We start from the raw sequence: 12,409 nt of genomic DNA on the forward strand, positions 1-12,409 counted from the left end.
TCTATTCACAAACTTTAACCCTTTTTAAAATATAAATCTCGTTTGATTTAATTGAAAATTTTATTAACGTTTACCGTTGATTATGCATGATACTTTTAAATCATATTTTCCTTAGACTAACATTGATTTATGTTGTTAATTTAAGTGTCATCAATCGAACTTCACATATTAGAAAGTTATTTAAGGGATTACGAAATCTATAATTTCTACAGTCTACGGTCTATGAATATTTTAATCTTAGGCATAGCTATCAAAATCGAGCACCTTTTGCGCTTAAGCGCATTTAATGAGCGAGGCGAATTAATTGCGACTTGCATGCCTCAGATTTTTAAAGCGCCAGATTTTTATCCCATATTTCCATATGCGTTAAATATCATTTAAACAACCTGTTCCTATTCTCTAGGAGAACCTAAAACTCCACTATTTAAGGGATTCCATAATCAATCTTATCACACATAAAATCATTGAAGAAACTCATAATTTACAAGTTAGTTTTGTTCTTATCGATAATTATTTGATAAAAAAAATCATTTTGTTCTTCTTTTCAGATTTTTTTCTTTTTATTCTGCATTTTATGTTCTTTATTTCTTACAATCTAATCTAACTTTAATATTTGATTCAGTAAATGGCTAGTCAATCTCAGTTTGATGTTGCATCCTCCAACTCAACGGATTTCATTCTTTTTATCCTACATTTTATGTGTTCTATGTTTTCTTTGTAAGATGTACTTGGTATGTAATGTTTTGGATTTCGGTTTTTGGTTGTTTTTGAACTTTTTCAAGAATGAATGCTTGTTTTCTTATTAAGATGTTCTACTTTAGTTAAATTTTTGTTTTTTAATGTGCGTTTTTTTAAGCCGGGCGCTTTTTTTGCGCTTATCACCTGGGCGTTAGGCCCCACGTCAACGCTTTCGAGCGCTTATCGCATTTGATAACTATGATCTTAGGTTCATGTCTAATCTGGTTTGGACCGGTTGGTTCCATGTTCATCTTGTCACTACAAAACAATACACATAAGAAATAAAAATTTGGCAAACAGATATCTAATTACAAGTAAAATTTTCTTTCTTTCATTTAAGTGGAACAATATTCAAAAAAACAGCAAACACTTGAAACACTAACAAGTAAAAATCATTCAGTTTCTTTTTTCTTCATTCATGGAAGCTTATCATCCCCTTTTTGATGTTAGCTTTCCGGTAGTCCAGAGCTGCAACATCTGCAATGCAGCTACCGGTTGATCCATTGGAACCATGTGTCCAGCATCATGAACCTTAAGAAACGTAAGCGGTCCATAGTTCTTCATAACTCCAGCTTCTTTCCCACCAACTACAAACGACACATTCGAAGCTGCAAGAAACTGTTTCTGACCCGACCACACCATAGCATCAACCCATCTCGAATTCCCTGAAAATTTCTCATATGTTTTTTAATAAAAAAAAATTCTTTATTTATTTCAAGAGTTTCAGATCAAGAACACACCTAGCCAATTGCAAATAAGATCATATTCTCCAGCATATACAAGCAACTCAATTCCTTGCTCCAAAAGTGCTGGAATCCCAACTTCAAGATCTCGCATCCAATCATTTAGCATCGCCTCGTGTACTGCATCGCTACACGAAACAAAATCTATGTCGCTTGGTACACCTAACGCTGTTTTCACCGATGGTTCATTCAGGAAATTTTCCATGTTGGAGAAATCGTAGCATAAACTCCCCTGACATTGTTTCCTAATATCATAATACTACAAAGAAAAGAAGTTAACATTAGTAAATGTTGAATGGTTATGTTTTTTCGGGTAATATTGTTTGTGATCTTACATTTATATTGCCTGCAATATCCAAGATATCCTCGAAAATTTCCTGACAAGTTTCCAACGCCAACACGCATGTTGTTGTACCCGTTGTACCTAGAGACACAAGTGGCATACTTGATTTTGCCCAGGGAATGACTAAAATCACACACACACACACAAAAATAGAAATTGTTATATATGCATACCACATTATTTGATTGCCGCTTCACAATCGGGTATTTGTTGGTTTATCTGGGAGTAATCTGATTGTGAGATCAACTTATTAGCCAAAGCGTAATCGGTGTATGCTTTATACTGGATTGCAGGATCTGTAAGCCCGTTTCCAATTCCAAAGCCCTTCAAATTTATATGAATCCCTTGTTTGTTCTTGTTCCCTTGATTAATTCGAGCAGCAAAGGCCGGAATGTAGTGCCCGGCATATGATTCTCCAGTTATGTAAAAGTCGTTGTTGACATAATCCGGATGTGCCTTGAAGAATGCCTACATTCATAAAAAAGTTAAGTTTAATCCAACTCAACAAAAATGTTAGCAGGATTTATTATTCATTATAGTTATTATTATTTGATTTATTGTTTATCATTATCACATTATCTTGTAATTCGGTTACACCTATATATTTGAATATGTGAATCATTGTTGATTAATATTTGAAAAACCTTGAAGCAAAAATTAGTAGACAACTTGATGGAATTTAGGTTTAGCAACAAACCTGCAAGAAGTAATAAAGATCATTGCTGACACAGGTTTCATCGTGGCGGACGTCTTGGTCGCTAGAACTATAACTGAAACCAGTTCCTGTTGGTTGATTGACGTATATCAAGTTCGAAACCTGTTTGAAAACTAACTTGTGAGCGTCACTTGGTACGATATTTTATAGAATATTTTGAGCCAAACTAAATGAACCTTATCCCAGCCGTAGTCGTTCCAGACAAGAGACAAGTTGTTGGTAAGTTTAAAAGGGCCATTTTCATAAAAAAGAGCCAGTGAACTACTGCACCCTGGTCCCCCGGTTAGCCATATAACCACTGGGTCACTTTTGGCCTTTCTTGATTCAAAGAAAAAATAGAACAACCTGCATATACAACCGAGTCCATGTTGCATTAAAATGGAATAAAAATATCATATTTTTGTAACTAACGAATCAATATTCAATATATATGATCAGTTGAATTTTATTTAACGGCTACATAACTTTTTGAAAGAAGAACAAAACCAAATTGGTGAATAGTAATTTATTTGTGTTTAATAATTGAAAACCAATTTTTTTTAATGACGAATTTCTTTAATTTCCGTCTTCTGTGGGACATAAACCCAAGGCACCCCCCTCTAAAACTCATGTGTTTAAAGACTTTTTTTTTAAATGTTTTTTTAAATGAAAGATTTCTCATTGAATTCAAAATTATTATAATAAAGTGATAGACAAGCAGACAACATGCTGTGTCGCAACCTCTTTTTAAAGGCTTTGCCTTTGTAAATGGAACTAAATAATAAACTCTGTTAAAAATAATGTAATTGTATATCATCATATATAAACTACACATGTGAATATGCATTCTTTCTAAGCACAGTGTATCCACTCCAATACTCAAATCATTAAAAGATTCTGTATTAGAAATAGTACCAATAGAATAAAGAAGTAGTCAAATTTCCCAACCAATATTCCTAACTTTTCCCAATCATCAAGATATTTTTAAAGGGGTAGGTTTTCCAAAACTTTTTTTTACATGATTTATATAACAGTACCAGTATAAATAAAAGGTGTTAAGTTGAAATCACGAAACGATAACATACCGGGCATCAACGGTGTGTTCAATGCGATAATATCCAGCGTGTTGAGCAAGATCATGAACAGTGGCTCCAGAGTCACCAAGAACAGATAGCGATAACCGTTTCTCAACAATTCCATATTGTGTAACTTTGAGTTGTTGATCAAGATATGACGAATGATTGTAGGAACTTAACGATATTAATGTCAAGACTCGGATGCAAATTGAGGTCTTTGATGAGTTGGTGGCCTGTTTTTTTGAAAGGTTTTGAATGATGAAAAGAACTTAAAGAAGGAATAGTTCTTGCACATGATGATGAAAGGAAAACAACAAGAATAATAAGAGGAATGAGATAAAAGATGTGAGGAGGAGTAGCCATGATTGTGAAGATAGGAGAAAGAAGCAGGTTGTGTTATTGTGTGGGGGGTATGATGTGTATATGTTTGCTTGTTTCTTGTATTGTTTCACATACATAGTGTGTGTGAAAATGCGAACTAGAAGTCAAAAAGAAATTGTAAATGGAGATGATGCTCGATTATTTCCATAGCTTTGTCATTGGATAGCTTTCAACGGTTGTATTTGGACTCATTCTTCATCTTAATTATTATTATTTTTAGTTAAAGTCTCACGATAGCAACTTTTTAAATTTTGAATTAGGATAGTTATAATTAATATGATATACTGAGTGCGATGATGATGATACTTAATATGATAAAAATGTGTTTACAGTTAGTTATGTTAGTTATGTGTATTTAAAATATTTGTCACAGAAGATATATGAAATTAATTTGTTTTTACACTTTTGGATTACCCTATATTCCAAACAAATCATTAAGATTCGATCTTGTCGTTTGTTTGTCTAATATAAATTGACATTCTTGCAAAAGTACGTAATAATAAGCGCTATAAATGCCCTATAATATATTGTTTTTATAAATATTAGAGCTTTATTTTATTATAAACTAGCTTTTATCTCTCGTATTACATGTTGTTTTACATCATTTGTTTCTAATATTAATATATTTATTTGGATTTTAATTTTATTTATCGTAAGAAAGTTAATAATATACTTAGTTTTTGATGATTAAAATGTTTCACAAATAAATGAGATGCTATAACATAGTTTAAAAGCTATCTGGGTTTGGTGACCCATAACTTGCTTTTTTTTTACTATAAAATTGTTTTCTAATTATAAATAATATTTTTTTTAAAAAAAATCGGATATTAATTTTAGTATATCTCTATTTTATATAACTTTCATATCATAAACCGTTTAAGGGCTATCTGGGTTTGGTAAGACCTATACCTATGAATTCGGTTAAATGCATAAGAAGCCTTCATTTACAAATAAAATAATATGGTGATTTGAGAAGATGTAGAAAACAATCAGAAAGCTTTTAAATATTTCATTTTATATATATTTAAGATATACTATACATATGGTTTTTAATGTTATCTTTATAATATACACACACTTCACATATGGCTTATCTTGTTAATTTAATACGTGTTAGAGTTGTATATTGATTAGGCTTTATTCATTGTATTTCTTTTATAATACGTTTATCAAATAAAATAATTATCTCTCTTTGTATGCAACGTTCACATACTTTTACTGTTAGTCCAGTTTCATAATACGCAATCAACATGAAATTTTAATTTATATAATCATCTTAGTGAGTTAGTTTTGTATTCCATTGTCTCATAGGCTAAATTGAAATATAGTATTCAGCCATTAATAAAAAAAATCGAAGAACATTATTATGCCACTATACTTGAACAAAACAAATCAAGGAACATTAACATTAACTAGTTCACCTCGCTTAAACAAAAGTTACTTTACACATATTGTTGGTTTTGTCACTTACGTAGAAATAGAGATATATGAGACAACTTTTGTTTATGTATAATGAAGTAATGTTCCTTGATTTGTTTTATTTGTATCTGAATACTATAGTTTGCCCCAATTGCGACCATATATTTGGATTCCTTGATACAAAGCATTCTTCGTTAAAAGAGACTAAAGATAGATGCATTATCAAAATTTCACCAATGGATCATTCATCATTTATGTTAATAATAATTGAATTAGGTGAACCCTACAAGATTTCATACTCTTCTAGATCAAATAAGAACATTGTTTCTCTTACTATGGTGTAAAATATCAGTACATGAATTCTTAAATAAGAAAACAACAATGCTCAAGTGCCATTTTTAACAAGCACTAAATATTTTCGGTCATGGATAGATGCCATTCTGGATGTTAATATGCATTGGTAAAGGACGTGGGCGAGGAGGAGATGATTCAGGAGATTGATTGTTGGAAGAAAATATCGATTGAGTAGGGTCAAAATTTCATAGATGTTCTCAGGATAAAATTACATGTATACAAATTGATAGAGTATCGTTCCTTGTGAAGAATTGACAGTGGGATCAGTAGCGACATAAATATTCCCCTAATGAATCCAAGAAGTAATAAATGAGTTCAAGGTGCGTTGATGTTTAAAAAGGTTGATATTTCACGGTTTAACTTGCATGAAAAGCTCGATGATTGCCAAATGCATCCCTAGATCACTAAGGAGTAAACTTGCATCCGAACGTGGCTATGCGTGCGATTTGGAGATAATTAGATCTGAAAGTAGGGGTTCACAAAGAATAGGTGAAGTTTTCGCTTCTAGGTCCTATTTTTTGCAAAGTAGATAGCTCTCGCTCTAGTTTATTTTCGCTAGATCACGAGACTTCACTTATAGTATAATTAGGATAGAGCCCGTACGATACATGGGTGGTTAAAAACAACAAAAAGGTTAAATTTAGTAATATACATGATAACATACATTATACATTCATATGATATTAATAATGAGACAAAATTTTATAATTCATAAATCTCTAAAAGCCTCTTTGAATACAACATTGGATGTTAACTTAATTGTTTAATGATTTTCTGGTATTAATTATAAGTGAATTAACAATATATCATTTATAAATCAAGAAAACCAACACAATAACTACTCAAGTGGAGTTGGTAAGCATCTTTAGTTCAAAACATGAGGTCTTGGGTTCGAGACTTGTATCACATGGTAATTTATTTTTCAAAATTTTATAAAGTGTTATCTTCATATGAAGATGGTAGTATTTGAAGAGATACCAGGTCATGGGTTATAACATAACTAAACGGGTTCATGCTCCATATTGTGTTTAGAAGAAGAGATGATAAAATAAGAAACTGCTCACATGACATCTATGTGGAAGCCTTAGAATAATGTCGCATGGAAAAATCATGTTGCTTTAATATATAGTTAGATTAGATTTTGCAAAGTTGTATTATAGAATAGGATAGAGCCCGTGTGATACACGGGTTGTTAAAAAAAATAAAAAACTGAGTCACGGGTTATAACATAACTAAAATGGTCCTTGTCTCATATTGTGTTTAAAAGAAAAGATGATAAAATAGGAAGCTGCTCACATGACATTTACGTCATCTTATGTAGAAGCCTTAGAATGATGTCACGTGGAAAAATCATCTTGCTTTAATATTATATTATACACTTTTGACCCGTAAACTCATAATACCTCTGTAAAAAAAATTCAGCAAATTGATCAAAATGTGGAAACCAGTTATTATTTTTTAGGTAATAACTAACTTGAGATAATTAGAATTTGTTAATAATATAATTCTAAGAAAGTCATAATAATTCTAAGAAAGTCATAATTGGTTTATTTGAGGTAATTAATAAATATTGAATATTAATAAATGAATTAATTGTCAAATGATTTAACATAAAAATGTATTAAATTGAAGGAGTGGTAATTAAAAATTAGTTAATTAGGTGGAATATGTATAAATAGAAATTGATTAGTTGGCATCACATATGGATTGCATATTTGAAGGACATGTGTAACATGTATTGCTTTAATATGTTAGTTAGATTAGTCAGTTTTCGCATTTGCCATGTGAAATCTTATATGGAAGTGAGAACCCGTTAGTCATGCGAAAAGTATGGTAAAACCGAGAACTTGTTAATAGTGCGAAAACTCCACGAAAAAGCGAGAACTGTGATGAGCAAATACTTGAACCTTTTTTCGTTTTTAGTAATGATTATCTTTCTGTTATTAATAATTGGATTCAGAAGTTGTTAGATTCGTTCATTGAGCAAGCTTCTCGATTATAATCTAAAAAGTATATGAATAATCTGAATACCTAACTGATTTTCGTAACTTAATGTTCTATACGAGTTATAAAACTGTAACATCATAGAAAATCCCATAATTATTTTGGACTAAAAATGTCAACTTTGAAAGTTGAAGGGTTAAAAATATTCACAAGATAAGTAATTAGGAAAAATGAGATAAGTTAAATAAAGATATTTCATGTTAAGGAAATAAGAAAATTCCATCCCACATGAAAAGACGGAAGAAAATGGAAGCATTCTACATGGGTATAATTAAGGAAGATAACTTTCATCCCACATGGAACAAGAAAAGAAATGGAAACTCTTTATAAGGAAGCCAGTTTCCGTAGAAATGTTTTAATGTGGCTAACCACTCTCCATAGTCCTAGTGGAGGGTGCGTAGCACCTGACACGGACTCGGGCGATGGGCGTAATGTGACGTTTTGATGGCGCACGCTCGCATCGCCGCATAAGGGCCGCTTTAGTATTTTTGGAAAATGAAAGTATGAATAAGAAGTGGCAAGTTATCAAATATGAATGATCAAAAGTGAAAAATCTGATTCCGGGACCCATCGCGCTACGCGATGAGCTCAGGAACAACACTATCGCGCTTGGCGATGGGGTTGTATGAGTCACCAGACACGTATCGCATCCGGGGGACACGTGGCAAACGCTAGGGCTGAGTCAGCATGCCGCGCGTCAAAACCTGACATCGCGCTACGCGATACCCCATTAGAAAGCGCGATGGTCCCCAAAATCAGCTATAAAAGGGGAAGGATACGGCACATTCACTTCACACCAAACACACACAATTTCACACACTTAGTATCGTTTTGTGTGCCGACCTCGAAGTACGTTCCAAGCCCCGGAGTTCTAACGGTTTAAGCCTTGATACGCGATAGAAAGTAGACGTGCTACCCGTACAAGTTTAGGCATATAAACTCCGAATACCGCGTAAAGTAGGGGTTCTACCTAAATATTATTTTATTATTATATATATTAGATGGCTTAGACCATAGTCAGGGGTATAGCCCAAACCTTGATCATAATTATGTTTACAATAGCTTTATACATGCAAAGGTTATAGTTAAAATAATGTTTCTTCATAATTAAGAAACATAAGCTTTTACATACAAGCAGATATAGTAGCTTATTCACAACTAAGAAACGTAAGATTTTACATAACATGGATATAGTCAATTCAATGTTTCTTCTTGAAGAAGAAACCTATCAATAGATGTTTCTTCATGAAGAAGAAACTCAACACATGATTTGTAAACAAATGAAAAAATTACAGGTCTAAATATTTTATTCAAACAAATGATCAGTCAAGGTTTAAAGCTACTTTGAGCAGTTATATGTTGATCCTTACTATTATAGAAATGGAATACCAATTGAATGGACGAGTATTGTAGATATTGAACAGACGGGAAAACCAAGTAACGGAAATATTCTTATGTGAGAGTTAACGGAAATCACCACCGACATTAGTACTCCCCATGGAGAAGATGGTTGCAGGGATAAAAATCTTGTGTATGTAAACGAAAGGCCTCTATTTATAGTATTGCTTACACCGAGTTAAAAAGATGCAACGGTTAAGAAACATTGCGACGATTACACAATTGATTATCAAATATATAAAAAAAGTTGGTTATCAAATAATAAATGGATTTGAAGCGGTGCAACTAAGGTCATGGGGTATACTCTAACCCCCAACATAAATTAAGATGACATAACACTTTAAAGATGGATTAAACCATTCCCCACTTGTGTTAAATTTGTTAAAAATTGGTCATGATTATGCTTTTCACGGGTTAAAAGGCAAATAACAATATATTAAATTAACAATTAATAGGGGTGAGATGGAGTTAAAAGGATTAAACCATCTACTTTGAGTGAGATGAAGTGAAAAAGAGAATAATGAGTGATATGATGCTTATGTAGGATTAAGAGGGGTTAAAGTATACCACATGGCCTAATTAAACAATACAACGGCACCGTTACACTATAAAACATTTATTATGCATAATTATAGTTAAAACTTTTTAAATAAATATGTTTTTTTTTTCGTACGAATGTGGAAAAAAGGGTATGTGTGAGTTCTAAATGTAACAGAGATGATAATTTAAGAAGGAATTAACATACAATTTCTTTTTTATCTTTTTCATGAGAATAAAATATGGATAGTTACTATATGGGCATCATTTTTATATGATAAATATGATGAAAATGTTACTTACAAACAATCATGTGTACAAAATCAATTCTTATCATGTCATAAGCAAAATACCTTATTAGTGAATGAAATATATGATAAACGGCATTACCTATGTGTTTGTAACAAATGTGGGTGATCTGGTTATCGTTGCCAACGATATGGATCCAAATCATATTCATCATCAACCAACGAAGATGAAAGATTGGGGCGAAGATGTTAATTATGCAAATGAAGAGGGCGGTGATACAGAGAAAGCTGAAGGTGGAGTTGCGATTGCACGAAAGATGGGATTTCACGATCACGTAATAACTTAAGTTCTTTAAATGGTTCATTATTGTACCATAGATTGGTATTTAGTGTTTAGTTACAAAAGATTGTAAATTTTCTTTATCATGAGGAAATGGTATTTTTGTTATTTTTAATAACTTAATTTCGTTCTTTCATCTTTTATTATCTACCAAACAATACAAGGTATTATTCATTCGATTTTCACAGAATAACCAAATAGGATAATGGAATATGCTTCATTCTGTTATCAATTATATTCTCTTATTCATTCTATTACCTCCATTATCCGGAATATAAGAAGTAAGAATTTCTCAATATGGTAATTGGTAAGCTATGCCTATAATCATGACACTAGCTGTGCAGTCAATCTCAGTGATATCTCGATTATCGGTCCTCATGTGAAATATCGGTCAGAATATCGGTACCGATAATATCAGCGATATTGACCAATATTGACCGATATTTCACCGATATTCCCGAATCAACATTTTAAGCCTTAATTTTCAACTTTTAGTGTTTAATGTTGGTGTTTCGAGTATTAATCAGTTCCTAATTGTTACAGTTGTTAGTGTTGCAAAAGGTTAATTTGTTAATAGGAGGAGAATATACTGAATTGTTAGTCTTAAAGTGCTATATATATATATACATATATATATATATAATCTGCATGATATTAAAATTACCGATATCTTACCGCGATAACCGATATCTCAAATATCGGTCCTCGGCCGATATCCGATATTTTACCGCATTAACTGCTTAGGACACTAGGAGTGAGGATTGCTCAATAATTCAATATGGTAAGTTAGCCTCATCCCTATATTCATGTCACTACGAAATTTTTTTTTTTTTGTCCAGAACTCACCTAATCTTGAACCGGTAAGGACTTGAGCTCACAGTATTTCTTGGGACGAGCAAACATCATATATTCATATCAATAGACCATGGGCATTGTTTGGTAATTAGATTGAGTTGGTTTTGTTATAGTAATTTCTAGAAAATAATCTTAACTATAGTATCGTTAGCTTAGAATCACATTACACATCGATTAAAACATTATTAGATACGTTAAGTTGTTATACACATAATAACTATGTGATGCATTCTTGTATCTCTGAAAGATTTTAACTACATTAACCAAATAAAGATTTTTTAATGGAATACTGAGTTATAAGCTTTAGTTTATGATCTATAAACAATCAAAATTATCAATTAAGTTATCTGAAGGATAATCCCAAGTGTGGAACTTGAAAATGGATGGTTCAAAATGACCAAATTATCAAATTAGTGGTGTTGATTATATAAGTTAACCTTACGTGAACTAATCCCCTACAAGTGAATTTCAGCCATTAAAATTGGATTTGAATTTGGACCGCTACCTAATAAAAACATGCATGACCTTTTTTAGTAAAAGATGCGACCTTTATTTTATTTTTTTAAATAGCACGGATTAAACGGGTTGAAATTTTGTGAAAATATCAAATGGAGGCTAAACTTGTTTTAGATTATCAAAAGATGTTTATACGATATAAACATTTGAAATCGAGTTGGATTTAACTTTGGTTTTGGAACCACATATATCCAAATCATGCTTATGAAGGTCGAGTATGTAACTTGTACACATCTATAACTATAACTCATATATATATATATATAAAGGATAAAATACAATAATCCTTTATCGTACATTACGTACGCGACACTTCCAACCGTTAGATTTTCAAAACCCAAAATCACAATTACACTCATATGCTCGTCCATCTCCCTCATTCCGTCTCTACCACCAGTCGCCGACATCAGTACACCTCCTTCACCTCCGCTCGCCGGCGCCATCAACACTCTTCGTCACCATCATCGTCGTCAACAACAAACTCATCGGAAAAACGCAAAACTCGTCACATGTTTGTTTAGTTGAACTGAAATTGAAGCCAATTGATCGGTTAATCTTTGAAATCGATTCACTTAATCATCAATTTGAAGCTTCAATCGATCAATTTTGAGTTCTGAATGATGGGTTTTTGACATTGAACGTTTAAAGCTAAAAACGTTTTAGCTGAACGTTTAAAGGTTTAAAGCATATTAACATAACGTATTAGCTTTAAACCTTTAAACGTTCTGTTAATACGTTTTAAACCTTTACACGTTCTAAAGGA

At 32.1% G+C, this 12,409-nt stretch overlaps 1 pseudogene; it reads right to left on the reverse strand.

The window, feature by feature from the left end:
* Positions 1-1,138: 1,138 nt before the first annotated feature.
* LOC143633097 (serine carboxypeptidase-like) lies at positions 1,139-3,957 on the reverse strand (annotated as a pseudogene).
* Positions 3,958-12,409: the final 8,452 nt, after the last annotated feature.

Source organism: Bidens hawaiensis, unplaced genomic scaffold (assembly GCF_021521415.1).
Source record: "Bidens hawaiensis isolate Kalapana, Puna unplaced genomic scaffold, B.hawaiensis_p1.1 tig00006617_1, whole genome shotgun sequence".
Lineage (NCBI taxonomy): Eukaryota > Viridiplantae > Streptophyta > Magnoliopsida > Asterales > Asteraceae > Bidens > Bidens hawaiensis.